The sequence below is a fragment of the Budorcas taxicolor genome, chromosome 17, assembly GCF_023091745.1.
Source record: "Budorcas taxicolor isolate Tak-1 chromosome 17, Takin1.1, whole genome shotgun sequence".
NCBI lineage: Eukaryota > Metazoa > Chordata > Mammalia > Artiodactyla > Bovidae > Budorcas > Budorcas taxicolor.
In genome coordinates, this window is record NC_068926.1 from 63,663,912 (window position 1) to 63,680,555 (window position 16,644).

At 55.3% G+C, this 16,644-nt stretch overlaps 1 protein-coding gene across 1 annotated transcript in view; it reads right to left on the reverse strand.

The window, feature by feature from the left end:
* Positions 1–6,345, reverse strand: part of FAM222A (family with sequence similarity 222 member A) — a 59,413-nt gene extending 53,068 nt beyond the window's left edge. The window contains exon 1 of the mRNA XM_052654693.1: positions 5,565–6,345. The gene's annotated coding sequence lies outside the window, so the exon portion shown is untranslated. The remainder of the gene's footprint in view (positions 1–5,564) is intronic.
* Between the last annotated feature and the right edge of the window lie 10,299 nt (positions 6,346–16,644).

Here is a 16,644-nt window from a genome sequence, read left to right on the forward strand (position 1 = left end):
CTAGCACAGAGCAGTGAATCTCCCTGAATGAACGGATGAATAAAAAGCCAAAATAGCAGTTCCTGTTTACTGCCTACTTGCTGTCGGTTCCTGCCAAGCCGCACAGCTGCCCTCCGAAGTGGACCTCTGGCCCACCTGCCAGATGAGGAGACTGAGGTCATGTGGGAGCTGACGCGGAAAGCCGAGCCGCCAGTTCAGGCCTGGGGACTGCAGGCCAGGAGGCCCTGCCACCTCGGCTTCTCCCCGTGCCAAGCTCAGGACTGGACTCTGCGGGGCAGCTGCCCCTGCCTTGGCAGCGAATCCTGGAGCCGACAGCTGGTGGCTGGACCTCCCTCCTCCTCCTCCTCCAAGGCAGGCCCCGCCCCACAGACTCTAGGTCATTAAATCCTGAGTCATTAAGTCCCCATCCGCAGGAGCCTGTTCACAGTCAGCCCTGGCCTCATCCCCGACCCCTGGGGCCTTTGTCCCCAGTGCCCTCGGCACAATGACGGGGGCTCCCAGGGCCCCAAACAGCTGCTGTGGCCGGGATGCTGGTTTGTTGTGGGGCCAGGAGGACTGCCTGGGCCCTGGGCCTGAGCCCACCTAGCTCTGAAAGGCTCAGTCTGAGCTTCCCCCAAGCTTTCCACACATTCAACCTCATCCCACCCACAAGCCGGTGAAATAATTGCTATTACGCCCTTGATGAGGCAAGTGAGGCCCAGAGAGGTAAGGTGACTTGTCTGAGGACACAGAGCCAATGAAAATGGAGCCAGGGTTCATCTTGGTCTGCGAAGCCCAACGAGTCTGGCAGACTGGCCTAAGGGCGCCCAGATCACACTGCACCCCTCCCCACCAGGCACCTTCACTGGCTTCTGGCTGCTCCTCTGGACAAACCAGGTACTTAGCTCAGCACTCAAGGCCCTGCACACTCCTGTGGCCAACTCCTTTTAACCTCCACCCTCCTATAAGCTCTCCCTGCCCTTCTGGTCATGCCCCTGCATTCTCCAACTCCCTCCCAGTGACATCCCCATTCACTCCCCAATGGGGAGATCTGGCCAGTCCTCCGGGCCCAGAGCAAAGGCCCCCTCTATCAGAAAGCCCTCCACGACCAGCTTCAGTTTCCCACCTGCTCAGTGTCCCTCCTCCAGCCCTACTCTGGCTCTGTGCAGAATTCAAGTCAGTTGCAGACTCATCTTACGCCCCGTGGAGGCTGTGGGCCATCTGATTCCTTAGAGCTTTGCCACTCAGACAGTGACAGGCAGGGTACCCTCAACCCAGGCTGATGCCCATTGTTTACTGAATGGAACCACAAAGGGGTAGGGGAGAGGGGAGCAGGAACCCGCACTTGCCCATTCTCCACGCTGCACCCCTGCTTCTGGCTTGCTAACTGACTTCCTGCTTCTGCCCCTCCCTGGCTGTGTGACCTTGGGCAGTAATGTAACCTCTCTGTGCCCCTGTTTTCTCCTGGGTAAAATGCGGGTAGTAACAGCACCTGCATGTCTTAGGGTTATGACATAAACCCTGGGAGGTACCAGACAGGAATGATTACTATTATTATGTCTGTCTACACCCCACTTCAGTGGCCAGCACATGAATTTAAGGGTCAGAGAGACTTAGGTCCTGACCACTTACTGGATGTATAATTCTGGGCAGGTGGTTAGTCCCCAGGGCCTCTATTTTTTCCATCTCTGAAATGGTACTAACTCCATCCCCAGGAATGCGTCCCCCAACTCCTCAATATCCACAACCCGCCTTTTGTTCCAGGCACGCAGTAGACACTCAGATATTTCTCAACTAAAGAACCAAACGGTCCAGGTGGGAGGAATCCATCGGGCTTCCAGCCTCCTCTCCCCCACCCCACTCCCTCCGCCCTCCAGAAACCCCCTCCCAACCCCCAAGCCCGTGCAAGACTAAAATAGTTATTAGGCAGATTTCAAAAGATGTCAGTAGCTTATAATTATAGTCGACATCCTTCTGAGATAAAAGTGATTACCTTGGATGCAAATCACTTAGCAACCAATCAGGGCGGTGGGCGGCGCCCACGGAGGTGACCGGCCGGCGCACAGCCCGCCCCGCACCGGGAGAGAAAGCGCACAATAGCTCTTGACACGCAAATGGGTTAACACAATAAAGGCGGCTCCGGCCGCTGCTGGGGGAGAGCAGCAATTCCGGGCCCGCGGGAGGTAATAAAGCGGCCCTTTTGTGCGCGCCTCCCGGTTCTCACCCCCGCCCCGAGCCCAGAGGAATCTCCGCCTGATTGAATTACGGTTCATGAATATGAGCTGCTCTGCTCGCTTCCTCCCGGTTGGCGAGGGGCTGGAGGAAGGAGGCAGCAGAAGGGAGATTGGGGAAGGGGACCCCCTGGTCAGGCCCCAGGCCCCCCTGGGACTCAGATGCGAGCCACGTGTGCTCACCACGTGGGGTGCCCTGGGAAGGCGAGCGGGAGACCCAGCACAGGCTAGAACGATGAGGGTCCCTGACCTGCCCTCGGGTCTTTGATCTTTGGCTCCAAAAGGGACCGGAAGAGCCATTCAAGGCCCAGGTTCTGCGGATAAGGCTACCACTGGCCAAGAGCATGTGTATTTATGGAAGGCTTGTGATACACCATCCGCTGTCCTCAGCCCTCAGTGAATCCTTTAACACAGATGCTATCCTCCTTACCGACGAGGAGACTGAGGCTCAGAGAGGCAAAGCTACTCACCAAGGTCACACAGCCAACAAGCGGGCTCTTAATCATGAGCCCCTGGGTGTTAAGAAACCCAGACTAGTCCAGCCCCGGTCCACAACTGTGAAGCTCAGAAGGGATAGGAGGTGGGTGAGCTTATATGGAATTAAGGCCTGTGATAAGGATTACTGCGGGGCTGGGGGGGTTGGTGGTGGGAGAAGGTAGGACGCTAACCTTGAGAGAGGAGACTGCTCAGACGTTTCTGCCCCTCCCTGCACGGGACTGGAAGGGATGTCCAGGGTCACTGTCCGAGTCAGAGGAGCCCACACTGGATTCTCTGCCCTGCTTAAATCTCTCCTATCACTTAAGTCTCCGGGACAACCCCCCACCCCTACCCCCAGGGCCACCTCGTCCCCTCATCCAGCATACCCCAGCACTCAGGCCTGCTACGTGGCCCACTCCCCTGCCTGGCCGGTCTCCGCCCTGAGAGTCCTATGGCACCTCTGTGTAGGGGCCTTCCTGACTCGCAGGCTGAGCGGGGGGCCAAAGCTGTCACTGCTGCACCAGGATCCCGTCTTCACCACCAGCTGCGGGCCAGCCAAGGGGGCCCCCAGGTCTCAGTGCGGGAAGACACATAGGCGAGGCCAGACTCCCTCCATAGCGATGGCCCCTGACTCATAGGGGGACCTTGGCTAACAAGTGGTGGTGCTTCCCTCTACCTATGGAACGGGGTGGAGCGGGGAGCGGTGGCAGTGGGGTGGGGTGGGAAGACCTGGGGACTCAGGAGTCAAGGCAGTTCACAGCCAAAGCTCTGTGGCTGCCTGGCTGAGCACCTCTGTTTGAGCCTCAGTTTCCTCATCTGTAAAATGGCACGGCACATGAGCTACTGTAAGGAGTCACTGAGATCCTGTAAGATGCATGGCACAGGGAGAGACGCCGGGTAAGCTGGCATTCCCTCCTGCTTGTCGCCTGGTGTTGTTGCCAAGCCCAGGGAAGGGAACAGAAGGAATTGCCCAATTCTGACAGCCGCTCCCTCCGCCTTGGCTGTGGAAGTGTAAATACTCCACGGAAGACCTCCAACTGCTGGTGTTTGTGGGTCTCTGGCGCACACGCCGAGTTTGTTTCTAAACTGGGAAGCTTCGAGAGGCGGCACAAACAGCCCTTCTGCCCACCTCTCCCACTTCTACCCCCATCTGCCGTTGCTCTGTCCTTGGAAGCCTGTGTGTTTAACGACACCGTTTCAGCTGAAAATATCTCCCTGCCAAGCGGCCCCCTGCCACCCCCCCCCCACCCGGCCAAGCAGATCCACGGATATTTATCGACTTGTTAATCTAGCTAGAGAGCCTGGTAGGAGAACACAGCTGGGGGTGGGGGGGCGCTCGCTGCGTAGACGGGGGCCTGGCTTCTCATAATGACCTCACACACTCCCCCTCTGCTGTCACCCCACTCAACGCCCCTGAAACAATGACACAGTTCTCTAACCTTTTCCTAGAAATGTGATCACAGCAGTTTCACCCACATCTGACACCAGCAGCAATTGCTGGAAGGCAACTTAGAAGGGGAATCAGAGTCGGCAGCAAAATGCTGCTCTGGGCCTTCACAAGGAACAGGGCCAGGGCTGGGGTGTGGCAGGGAAGAGAAGGCTGCTGCCTGACCCCCCGTCCAAGCTGGCCCCTGGCAGGGGCACGCTTATCCAGACCTTGGCACCGATGGGCCTTACTTACCCTCCATTCAACTTAATGAGCACCACACTGTGCTTGTCAAATCAACTTAAACTCCAACAGGAGAGTGGGGCAGTCAGGAGTTCAGGCTCAACCAAGGTCCTGTCATCTTGGGGTTGAGCAGCAGGGGTAACCTCTGGACTGGAGGGGCAGCAAGCAGCAACTCCTCTGTTCCTTCCCTGGCTGGGGGGTTGGGGGGCCACCCGTTTCTCTGGGCAGAAGCAGTCTGATTTTAGGCTGGGAGCCCACATCTCTCTGGGGACCCTGGGAACTTCAGCCTGGTGTCAGGAAGCTTTCCTCTTTTGAAGCATCCCTTTTGAAAGCAGAAAGTTGCTCAGCTTGGGAGTCCTGTGCCCCGGGGCACTGCCAGGGTATACCGGCAAAGCTAAACACCTGTCTTTGGCGGAAGGGGGGGGCATTAATAGGGACAGACAGCTGGCACTGCCTCCCTCCCCCACCCCATCAGGGTGCTGGGGATTTAGGTCAGAGGACTGCAGTTGCAGTTGGGGGAAGTCTGTTTTTATCCCCTCCAGGACCCAAAGGCATCCAGCCTCGCCCCAAGTTACCACAACCCCGCCCCCTCCGGCCTTGGGTCAAGACAAGTCGCGTTGCCACGGCAACCCAGTGACGTCAGAGGTATGGCAGTGACGTCACAGGCGACCCCATTGGGGAACGGATCGTCCCCGCGAGTTCTTTGTAGGAATTCAGGCGGCCAGGTGAACCCTGCTACAGCCTAGCCTCAGAGGGCACAATCGCCAACACGTCCACAGGCATGGTTGGGACTCCATGTCCCCTTCTGGGCTGATGGCCCTTGAAGAAAGATTCCAGAGGCTACTTGGGAGAAGCCCAAGATGTCCAGTGCCGGCCCTAACCCCTCCAAGACGCGGGAGTTCCTGGGGAATTTTCAGACGACTGAGCTGCTACCTTTGTTGGCTTTAGGGATGGGGTGACCTTTCCTCTCCGGCAAAAGCCCCACCCAGGGCCCTGCTGGAGTCCTCACAATCGGCCCCCGATGTCCACTCTGGCAGGCAGGCCGGTCTAGACAAGTTGTGTGCGGAGGGGGCGGGGGGAGGGGAAGGGGCAGACAAGGATGCTTCAGGATCCCCCACAGCCCAGGGCCTCTTTATTTCCAATCCGGCTGCCCCGACACCCGAGAGTGTCCCCAGCTTCACCCTAGAAGCCTGCCCCCCGGAACTCACCGAATCAGCCAGGCCGTCGAAGGGCACCAGGTCTCAGCGGGGACGACTCTCCGCTCGCTGGGTTGCAGCCATGCAGAGGTGGCAGAGGATGCCTGAGGAAGCCCCCCTTGGGGGCCGATAGCTCTCTCCAGGTGGGAAGGGACGCTGTCGGTGAGGTCGATCCAGGCTCCGGCCAGCGCCGTCCGAAGTCCGGGGTGGGGGTTCTTTCGGCTCAGCGGGGGTCGTGCCCGCCCGGCAACCGGGCCGCTCCGGCGCTCAGGCGGCTCATCCTCGCCGGGGCCTGTGCTCACCGCGTCCGGCGGGCGGCGCTGCGCCTCCCCTCGGGGTCCTGCTCAGGGCTGCAGCTCCCCGGGGCGCCCTCTCCGCCCGCGCCAGGAGCCCGGCGGCCGCGGCCCCTCTAGCCGGCCCCAGCTGCAGCTTGTCTTTGTTGCTTCCTCTCGCTCGACCGCCTGCCCGTGGCTTGCAGCTCTCTGGTTTGCCCGAGGGTGGGGGGATCGTCTCCTCCGAGGCTGCACGCACCTGCAGCGGCCCGGCTTCTCGCCGGGCATGCACCGGCCCCCGCAGGTTGCAAAGAGCGGTGGCGAGAACGCACCGGCCCCTCCTCCTCCTGCTCGGAGCCCCGGGTGTTGGGGGAGGGGAAGCCGGAGAGCAACAGCAGCCGCGGCGGCTGCAGCGGGCGGTGGAGGCTCGGGTGCAGCCCCGGGGGCCTCGGCGCCGAGAAATAACCAGTCCAGGTGGCGCTGGGCGGATGTGGGGACGGCCCGGAGAATGGTGCACTGGGCGTTCGAGCTCTGGAGCTGCAGCAGAACCGGCGCGCGCCGGGCTCTCACGCGCCCATGGCCCCCGGCGGCGCGCGGGAGCTCCCGGGGCCTCAGCCTTAAGCCGCCTGGCGCGCGCCGGCGCCTCGCCTCGCCTCGGGCCCAGGAGCCGCGCGCCGCGCCCCACAAGCGGCGTGCCCTGCTCTTCGCCTCCCCCGGGTGCCGCGCGCAGCCTCTCAGCGGAGCCACCGGCTCGGCTATCCTGCTCGCTGCTCCGCTCCGGCCCGACTGACAGGCGCTAGCGCCGGCAGCCGCCGCCGCGTCTCGCCCCCCTCCCGCCCCCTGGAGCCTGGTCCAATCAGTGGCAGCCGAGAGGCGGTTACCAGGGTGACGCGGCGCCGCGTCCTGCGGGGGGCGGGGCCGGGGGCCGCCACGCGCGCTTTTCGCGGCAAAATTCAAAGGCCGGCAGGGCGGCTCTCCAACCTCCTCCCCCAAGCAGGGGCGAGGCGGGGCCTGACTCGTGAGGACTGCAACTCCCGGCCTGCAGCGCGCCGGTGCCAGTCGTAGGGGCCCCGACTGGGGGCGTAGGGCATGCTGGTACTTGTAGTCCCTTTGTCGGGAAACAGGAAGGGTGGAAAAATCAGTATCATTTTATTGAGCACCTATTCGGTAGCACCTGGGCTTCCCTGGTGGCTCAGAGGTTGAAGCGTCTGCATTTCGGGAGACCTCGGTTCGATCCCTGGGTCGGGAAGATCCCCTGGAGAAGGAAATGGCAACCCACTCCAGTATTCTTGCCTGGAGAATCCCATAGACGGAGGAGCCTAGTGGGCTACAGTCCACGGGGTCACAAAGAGTTGGACACGACTGAGCGACTTCACTGTTCGGTAGCACAAGTTAGGTGCGTTGTGTCCATTGTTTCACTTATTTGGGGAGACACCCCAGTGAAGAACTTGTTTAAAAGAAAAAAAACATAAAAGAAGCTAACATGTATGTAACCAAGTACTTTACGGAATCCTCACCCACAACCCTATTAGATAGGTATTATCACCCCCATTTTACAAATGAAGAAACTGATATAGCAGGCACTATCACTATACTCCCAACTTACAGAGGAAATTGAGGCCAAGAGACGTGAAGTAACACTCCAGAGTGTTTTCGCCCCAGCTCTTGCTGTTGGCAGTGGCAGACTTCTGGCATTCCAGTTGAGAGGTGTGGAGCACTAACTCCATAACCAGGCCCGGCGCTGAGCTTATTGTAAGTTTCACGGCAGGAGATCCTCACCACGCGCGCAGGAAGTAGGCCCTGGCACCCCCTCCCTGACACTTAATGGACAGATGGGGAAACAGGCACAGTATCACCTGAGGTCCAAATTTTGATTCCATCAAACTACACACCTTGCCTTTTACTTTCGAAGCAGTTTAATAAGCTCTCATTGCTTCTGCCTGATAGCCTGCCTGCAGGTTGGCCCATTTAGCAGTCCCATTTTACAGCTGGAGAAATTGAGCCCTGGGAGGGACATTTCCCTCAGTTGTCATATGTCCATCACACAGCAAGTTGAGGAGCCTGCTTTCCAGGAAACTTCTCAGGATCCTTAAAAAAATGCAAAGCAGGAGCCAGAACTTCTCCCACCACACTCAGGCTGTGTCTGTGTGACCTTCCCACCCCACACACCCCCAGTCCCACAACACCTGGATGGGATTCTAGCTCTGGCCTATGGACTTGGGAATTTATCTTCCTCGTTCTGTGCCTCAGTTTCTTGTCTGTGCATCACAAGGACCTTACAGGCTGGTGTAAGAGCAGAGTGAGTTATTGCCTGGAAGGGGCTCGAAACACATTCATTAAGTGCTCAAAAATGCCAGCTGTGGTCATTCAGGTGCAGAGGGCTCAGATACCTTGGCAAATACCTGATGGGATGAGCTGATTATAGCCGGGCCCTAGCCTACTTCTAGGAGCCAATCCACACCTGCCCAGAGCCTGGGAGAGGTGCCCACCGGGGAGCTCCAGCACTGGCTCAAGTAGGCCACCCGCCGCCTTATCTAGGACAGATGCTGGCCCTGTTTCAGGCCTCCCGCCATGCATGCCAGCAGCTCCTAGACTCCAAGCCCTGCTCTATTTCTCCCCCGCTGTCCCACCCACACCCCCCAGGGTGGGGGGTGGGGAGCTGGAGTGGGGGAGGGGGTTCACCTGGAAACATGATCTGGCCACCAGCTGCTTCAGCTCCTGGGCCAGCTGCCAGAGCTGCCAGTGACGTCAGGGTGGGTTGCCCAGGAGACCTGCTGGGTGGACTGGGTGTGGAAAGGTGGGGAGAATGCTTGGTGGACCCAGGTCAGGTGCAGGGCAAGGGACAGCGACAATCAAAACTCAGGGAAGAGAGGGCTAGAAAGGGAGAATAGGGTGGGGGACCACACCACTGCCTTTGCAAAGTTTGGGATTTTTTTCTATGGGAAGTTACCATGACTTAATACCTACTATGTGCCAAAGCACATGCTCAGGGCTATTTATATCACATATTTCTATGTCCTTTTATACTCACTGCAACCCTGTAAGATCTATTCTGTTAGTATCCACATCTTATGGCCAAGGACGGCCACGTGACTTGCACAAGGTCAGGAGATGACAGATCGGGATCCCAAACAGCAGAGCCCCTGACCTTGATTTATTATGCTCTGTCCCAGCCACTGACTGACTGGGTGTGACCTTGAGGGCAAGTTTCTTCTCCTCTCTGGAGCTCAGTTTCCTCTGCTGTAAAATGGAAGGTGGGGCTCAGTCCTGCCAGTCAGACTCTGGAGCTGGCACCCACTTCCAAAGTAGTTTCCAAAGACCCCCACGTGACTCCAAAGTGCAGCCAGGAGATTGGATGATCTCAAAAGGCCCCTGCACCTCTGAAGGTCTATGAGTCGATGATGTGCTAAATGGTGTGACTTCAGGCCTCGGGAGCTATATAGGGATCTCATCTTTCAGGCATCCCTCTATCCCTCCAGGCAGCTGGATGTCCCCAGAGATGCTCACTTATACCCCATATACAGGCTGAGTGGCACCGTCCCACACCACTCCCCACAGCCCACCTCCCTGAGGTCAGACCCTCTTACCACTGCCCCCTAGCCTCCCAACTCTCAGTCCTGACCCAGCCATTCCTTCCTCTTGGTTGTGTCCAATAACTCCACATTATGTGAATGGAGCCAGCGTCAAGATGGATTTGCCACGGTCCATAGAATCACCAGGCGAGTCAGCCCCTGAACATTGCGCTGGCTCCAGCCAGGGGTCCAAGAGGCCTCAAAGGGGAAAGGAGATAAGAGAGCACCTCATTCCTCACTGTACTGTCTGCCCCTACACCGCAGCCTTGCTAAAATACCTGCATAGCCACCCAGCTGTGTCTCTGGCCTCCAGGCCTTTGCCCAGGCTGTCCCCTCCATCTAAAACATCCTCCTGCCTAGGTGGCTGACCACCTCCTCCAGGAAGCCTTCCCTGAGTACTGCCATCCAGGCTGGAGCACTTCCCCTTTCATAGGTGCACTCAGTCCGTGTCATAAAGACCCACTTGTGTGTCAGTCTTCCCCACCAACCTGAGGCTCTGTGAGGGCCAGGGCTGCATTCAAACTGCTTTATCTCCAGCATGGACCTGGCACACAGTCGGCAGTCCATATAGGTTCAACTCATCTCTGAATCAATGGATGGATATAGATGTAGCCCAGGTTTGTGTTTTGCTTTCTTGTAGAGGAGGAACAGGGAGAGGAAGAAGAAGGGTGGTCAGATGGACTGGGTTTGAATTCTAACTGTTCAGGTTACCAGCCTTGTGACTCACCTGCTCTGTGCCTTTACTTTCCCATCTCTGAAGTGGGGTTAATTGCCACCTTGGTACTGCTCAAGGGACCTGGAGCCTGGAACCCTTGCGCCCACCCTCCCATACAGATAAGGTTCATCATGCCATGCTCACTGAGGCCTGATTATTCCCCGCCCCCCCCCCGCCCCCACCGCTTTAACTCTGCTCATCCATTCATTCATTATTGCCTAAGGACCTGCCATGAGCGAGGCCCTGGGAATGCAGCAGTAACCCAGACGCAGCCCCGGGCCTTGAGAAACTCAGGTTCCCTGAGGGGGCAGACAAGGTGACTAGCAGTTATCACCCAGGGTCACACAGAAGGAAAAACACAGAGCAGGCCCCTGACCCAGCTGATGGGCTAGTGATGGTGAAAAGGCTGATCAGGTGTCCTGGGAAAACTGAGCAGGGGTCATCAAGGGCACAGGTGAGGGACAGGTTCTCTTGGCCAAGGGAACGGCCACTGCGAAGTCCAGGGTCCCAAGTGAATGTCCTCAGAGTGGAGGTGGCTCGCAGAGGCTGAGCTAGGGCAGGGGAGGGAGGCGAGGAGGCTGAGACTGAGCCTTTATCCTGGTAGGGGGAGCAGCCCGGCCCAGCCTGCCTCCCCAGCCCCCAGTGGCCTCACCTGCCCTCATTGCCGTAATCTAGGCCAGAGCCTGGAGGGAGTCGAGCCCCCATTGGTGCACGCCACGTAGGTTTTTCAGAGATAATTTAATCAGAGCTATTAATAAGCAGAAAAGAAAGAGCTCTTTATGCTCCTTCTGGAGAAAAGGAGAAAGAAGAAGCACGTGTAACCTTGTTACTCACTCAGCCCTGCCCCCAGTACCTGAACCTGTCTCTGGGCCAGGCCTCAAGGGGGATGGGGCAAAGGGGGCCAGCAGAGGGGGACTGAGGAGGCCCAGGACACCTCCAGGACTGGCTCGCCAAGATCCCTGACCACACCCCACCCTCACACCCCACTAGCCACTTTTGACTCCTCTTGGTTGCTTGAAGGTGCCGAACTGTTTGCCTTTGCACGAGCTGTTCACTCTCTGATCTGTTCCCAGACCAGTCTTCCTTCTGCTTTTTACCTGGCTGGCTCATTATCATACTTTAGGTCTCAGCTTAAATGTCACCTCCTCAGAGAAGCCCTCCCTGACTACCCCATCTGCAGTTCTCCCCAGAGCACCTCCCTTTTGCTTTTTCCCTTCCCCATTCTTACCACTATTGGTCCATAGCAAGGCCTCACTAGATGGATGGACCCCATACTTACCACAGCACTCTCTGAGCTCTGTGGGTTGACTTGTTTATCTCCTGTCTCCCTGGCTAGACTGTCAGCTTTGGGAGGCGTGGGACTCTGTCATCATCTTCATTTCTGTGTCCCCAGCATCTTGAGTAATCACCGACACATACCAGATCCTCTGTCAATATTTGTAGATAGAGCTGGAGAGGGTTCTAGGGGCCTGGATGGTTGGGATAGGAAATAGGAGGTGGTGGGGGTCCCTTCCACTCAGGAAACCCCCTAGGAGAATCCGGGAACCATAAAATGCCCCCCATCCTTTGTTTCACTACTGGGGATCAGGGGGCCCCAGGGAAGGCCCTCACCCAAAGTCGTACAGTAAATTTGGGCCATAGGTGGGACTTGAAATTGTTTGGGGAGAATAGAGTTCCAAATGAGTCTCATCTTTGTGTTGAGGAGGATTCTGAGGCCTCACTCCGGATGAGAAGGGCAAGGCTACCGTGATACCATTGATTAGCGACGTCTACCAGAGACGGGGTTGGCTGTTCCCCTGCATGGAGTTTGAAAGAGCCCTGGACTGGCAGTCAGGAGGCTTTGTTCCTTCAACCAGCACTGCCACTTTATCATGTGAGCCCCTAGGTAAGGTAGCCAACTTCCCAGGGCTGCAGTTTCCTCATTTGAAAACTGGGACTCTCTACCTTGCCGCGTGCTCAGTCGTGTCCCACTCTTTGCAACCCCTTGGCCTGTAGCCTGCCAGGCTCCTCTGTCCATGGGATTCTCCAGGCCAGAATACTGGCGTGGGTTGCCATTCCCTTCTCCAGGGGATCTTCCTTATCCCGGGATCAAACCCGTGTCTCCTACGGTCTCCTGCACTGGCAGACGGATTCCTTATTACAGAGTCACTTGGGATGCCCCTATCTACTTTAGTCTTGCCTATCTCAAGGATTACAATGAGAAAATTGGTACAGTATAATATTTCCAAAAGCCTAATGTGCTCTTTATAGGCATAATCAACTACTGTTACTGTAAAATACAGCAATGACAATAAGAGTTACATCCATCTAGTGAGGCCTTGCTATGGACCAGGCAGTTCCCCAGGTGCTTCTCATACAGGATCTATAAACCTTGCAACAGGCCACAGAGAGGACCGACTGGACTGTGTCAACTGGCCTTGCTCAAGGTGGCACAGAGCTCTTTAGTGAATGGAACTAGGCTTTGATCCCTGGTAGGTCTCTTTGCCTGGAGAAGGCAATGGCACCCCACTCCAGTACTCTTGCCTGGAAATCCCATGGATGGAGAAGCCTGGTAGGCTGCAGTCCATGGGGTCACTAAGAGTCAGATACGACTGAGCATCTTCACTTTCACTTTTCACTTTCATGCACTGGAGAAGGAAATGGCAACCCACTCCAGTGTCCTTGCCTGGAGAATCCCAGGCACGGCGGAGCCTGGTGGGCTGCCGTCTATGGGGTTGCACAGAGTCGGACACGACTGAAGCAACTTAGCAGCAGCAGGAGCAGCAGCAGGTCTCTTTGCATAGAGGATTTCTGACTTAGCTTAAAAAAAAATTTTTTTTTGGCCGCACCAAGTCTTAGCCGCAGCACTCAGGATCTTCTGTTGAGACCTGAAGGCTTCTTTCTAGTTGTGACTCACAGACTCAGTTGCCCTACCGCCTGTGGGATCTTAGTCCCCCCACCAAGGATCAAACCCACTTCCCCTGCATTGGAAGGCGGATTCTTAGCCCCTGGACCACCAGGGAAGTCGCATAACTTAGCTTTAGGCCCTAACAAACCGGAAACAGTAAATGGAACTGGGGGTGGTCCCAGTGACACCCCCCTCCACGAGCAACTCCCCCCACCCCACAAAGCATCTCTCCTCTCTGGCCAGCTGGGCCTGGTTCTCTGAGCAGCAGGGTGATTCCAGGGGATTAAACCCAGTCTGCCTCACCTCCCCTCTGGCCTGGAAAGGCCAGCAGGCCCTCCCCAGCCTGCCTGGCAGATTTCCTTTTGTACAAAAAGTTATTGACTTATCAAGGTTAAAATACATTCAGCGCAGGCCAATAAAACAGGGATACCGCTGCATCCCGGCTGTCATGTGCAGCCTGGTTTTCATGGCAACAGGCCCTCTTCTGCACATGAAACGGTTCAGTTGTGCAAAGTTCAGGCGTTACATAAACAGGGAGTTAACAGCAGCAGCAGAAATCAATGTCTGGCCAGGCATGGCCTGGGGAGATAGCATTGATTGGGCCCTGGTCGTCGATAGGCTGGGTCCCTGCTTCCTGCCCTTGTCGCCCTGGGCTCCCTCCCACAGCTCCAGCCCCTGGCTTAGACCCAGAAGGCTCCAGGAAGGTGCCCCCGCCCTCGCCCCGAGGCTCTTTCTGGCTGGGATCCAGCGGGGAGGGGATCTGCTTTCTGCAGCCAGTTTATAAACCATTATTGCTCAGTGACGCCATTCCGCTCTTTAAAATATGTTCACGCCATCTTTAAAGGAGAAGGTATTCCTTGGCCTTTTAAGCCGTCCTTGTGACAAGGAACAATCCCACTGCCTCTACGTTTAGCCATCAAAAGCACCCATACATCAAGACGTGACCTAATGGGGTCAAAGAGACCAGGATATGAGATTAAACTGGCTGTGCAGCCTTGGGAAAGTCACTTGGCCTCTCTGAGCCTCGGTTTTCTGCTTTCTAAAATGACAAGGATGACAGCACCAACTTCACGGGTGTAGAGAAGAAATCAGGGGACACGTGTGGAGCCCCTAGCTCAGGGCCTGCGTCAGGAAGCTAATGCTCTGTGTTCCTCTTCTATCACAGATTCCATGCACGTCCCTGGTGGTCCAGTGGTTAAGACTCTGCTTTCCAATGCAGTAGGTGTGGATTCAGTCCCTGGTCTGGGAACTAAGATCCCATATGCTTCCGGGTATCACAAAAAAATAAATTTTTTATAAGGGTCATCTACCACAGATTTCAGGGTATACCTTGATGGAGCAGGAAAGGGCAGGGAACTAGAAAGGTGATCAGTTCAGTTCAGTCGCTCAGTCGTGTCTGACTCTTTGCGACCCCGTGAACCACAGCATGCCAGGCCTCCCTGTCCATCACTAACTCCAGGAGTCTACCCAAACCCATGTCCATCGAGTCAGTGATGCCATCCAATCATCTCATCCTCTGTCATCCCCTTCTCCTCCTGTCCTCAATCTTTCCCAGCATCAGGGTCTTTTCAAATCAGTCAGCTCTTCTCATCAGATGGCCAAAGTATTGGAGTTTCAGCTTCAACATCAGTTCCTCCAATGAACACCCAGGACAGATCTCCTTTAGGATGGACTGGTTGGATCTCCTTGCAGTCCAAGGGACTCTCAAGAGTCTTCTCCAACACCACAGCTCAAAAGCATCAATTCTTCGGTGCTCAGCCTTCTTTATAGTCCAACTCTCACGTCCATACATGACTTCTGGAAAAACCATAGCCTTGACTAGACAGACCTTAGTCGGCAAAGTAATGTCTCTGCTTTCTAATATGCTCTCTAGGTTGGTCATAACTTTCCTTCCAAGGAGCAAGTGTCTTTTAATTTCATGACTGCAATCACCAACTGCAGTGATTTTGGAGCCCAGAAAAATAGTCAGCCACTGTTTCCACTGTTTCCCCATCTATTTGCCATGAAGTGATGGGAACAGATGCCATGATCTTTGTTTTCTGAATGTTGAGCTTTAAGCCAACTTTTTCACTCTCCTCTTTCACTTTCATCAAGAGGCTCTTTAGTTCTTCCTCACTTTCTGCCCTAAGGGTGGTGTCATCTGTATTATTTGAGGTTATTGATATTTCCCCCGGCAATCTTGATTCCAGCTTGTGTTTCTTCCAGCCCAGCGTTTCTCATGATGTACTCTGCATAGAAGTTAAATAAGCAGGGTGACAATATACAGCCTTGATGTACTCCTTTTCCTATTTGGAACCAGTCTGTTGTTCCATGTCCAGGTCTAACTGTTGCTTCCTGACCTGCATACAGATTTCTCAAGAGGCAGGTCAGGTGGTCTGGTATTCCCATCTCTCTCAGAATTTTCCACAGTTTATTGTGATCCATCCACACAGTCAAAGGCTTTGGCATAGTCAATAAAGCAGAAATAGATGTTTTTCTGGAGCTCTCTTGCTTTTTCCATGATCCAGGGGATGTTGGCAATTTGATCTCTGGTTCCTCTGCCTTTTCTAAAACCAACTTGATATTTGGGTTCAAATCCCAGTTCTACCACTAGCTGTGTGACCTTAGGCAAGTCACTTTACTAGAGCGCAGGTATTCAATAGGAACTCAATACATATTTGCTGAGCACGGTTAAACTCCCCTGGAGAGCTGGCCTCACATGGGGTAGCTGGAGACGGGATGGCTAGGATGATTTAGGATGGCTGAGGGGACAGTGAGGGGAACTTCCAGCCACCCAGTATATGGTGAAGATAGCTACCCCATTGCAGAAATTCACAACCCTTTCCCTGGGTGAAATGACGCTGGGAAACAGAGCCCAGTGAGCACATGTAGCTGGGATGACTCTTCCAGGCGTGACTGAATCAGTAGCTTCTGCCAATGAAATGTGAGCACGCATAACGTGAGATGTGAATGTGCCTTTTCCTCTAAGCTTTCTCTTCTGCCCTAAGGCAGGCAGACAACCTTTCCGGGTCAGGGCAGGGCCAAAGGCACCTGGATCCCTAAATCGCTTGTGAAGGAAAGCTGCCCACCTGTTGAGCAACAACACAGGCTCTGAACTGTTAGGCGAGAAATGAACCTCTGTTGAGGTATGCCACTAAGATGCTGGGGTCTATTTGTTACAGCAGCCATTGGGAGCTTGTGAGGTCTGGGAAAGACTCAGAACCACCCCTTCAGCCAGCACAGTCCTCTCTGAGTCATGGCATCTTGCTGAGCTGTGAGGTTGCCCTTATTTGATAAGGGAACTACCGTAAAACATGAATGGTAAAATCTACATGGTGGATATTTGAGGGTCTACTGTAAATGTCCTTCAACTTTGCTGTAGGTTTGAAATGTTTCATAATAGAATGATTGAAAAAATATCTATTCCTATGTTTTCAAAATCTTTCTAGGAACCTTAGGGTTTTAGAAAGTGGTCCTGAGGGACCACTAGTAAGTGGTGGGGGTGGGCAGAGGGAGCTGAAAAAGATAGAGCTCTGGGGTCACCAATTTCAACCAGAGAACACTCAATTTCATCTCTTTTTCCTCTTGGAGCTCAGTGTATGATTTAATTTGGAAACAAAAAAATAAAACCAAACCCACAATGCTCTTCACTGTTCCAATGATGAAA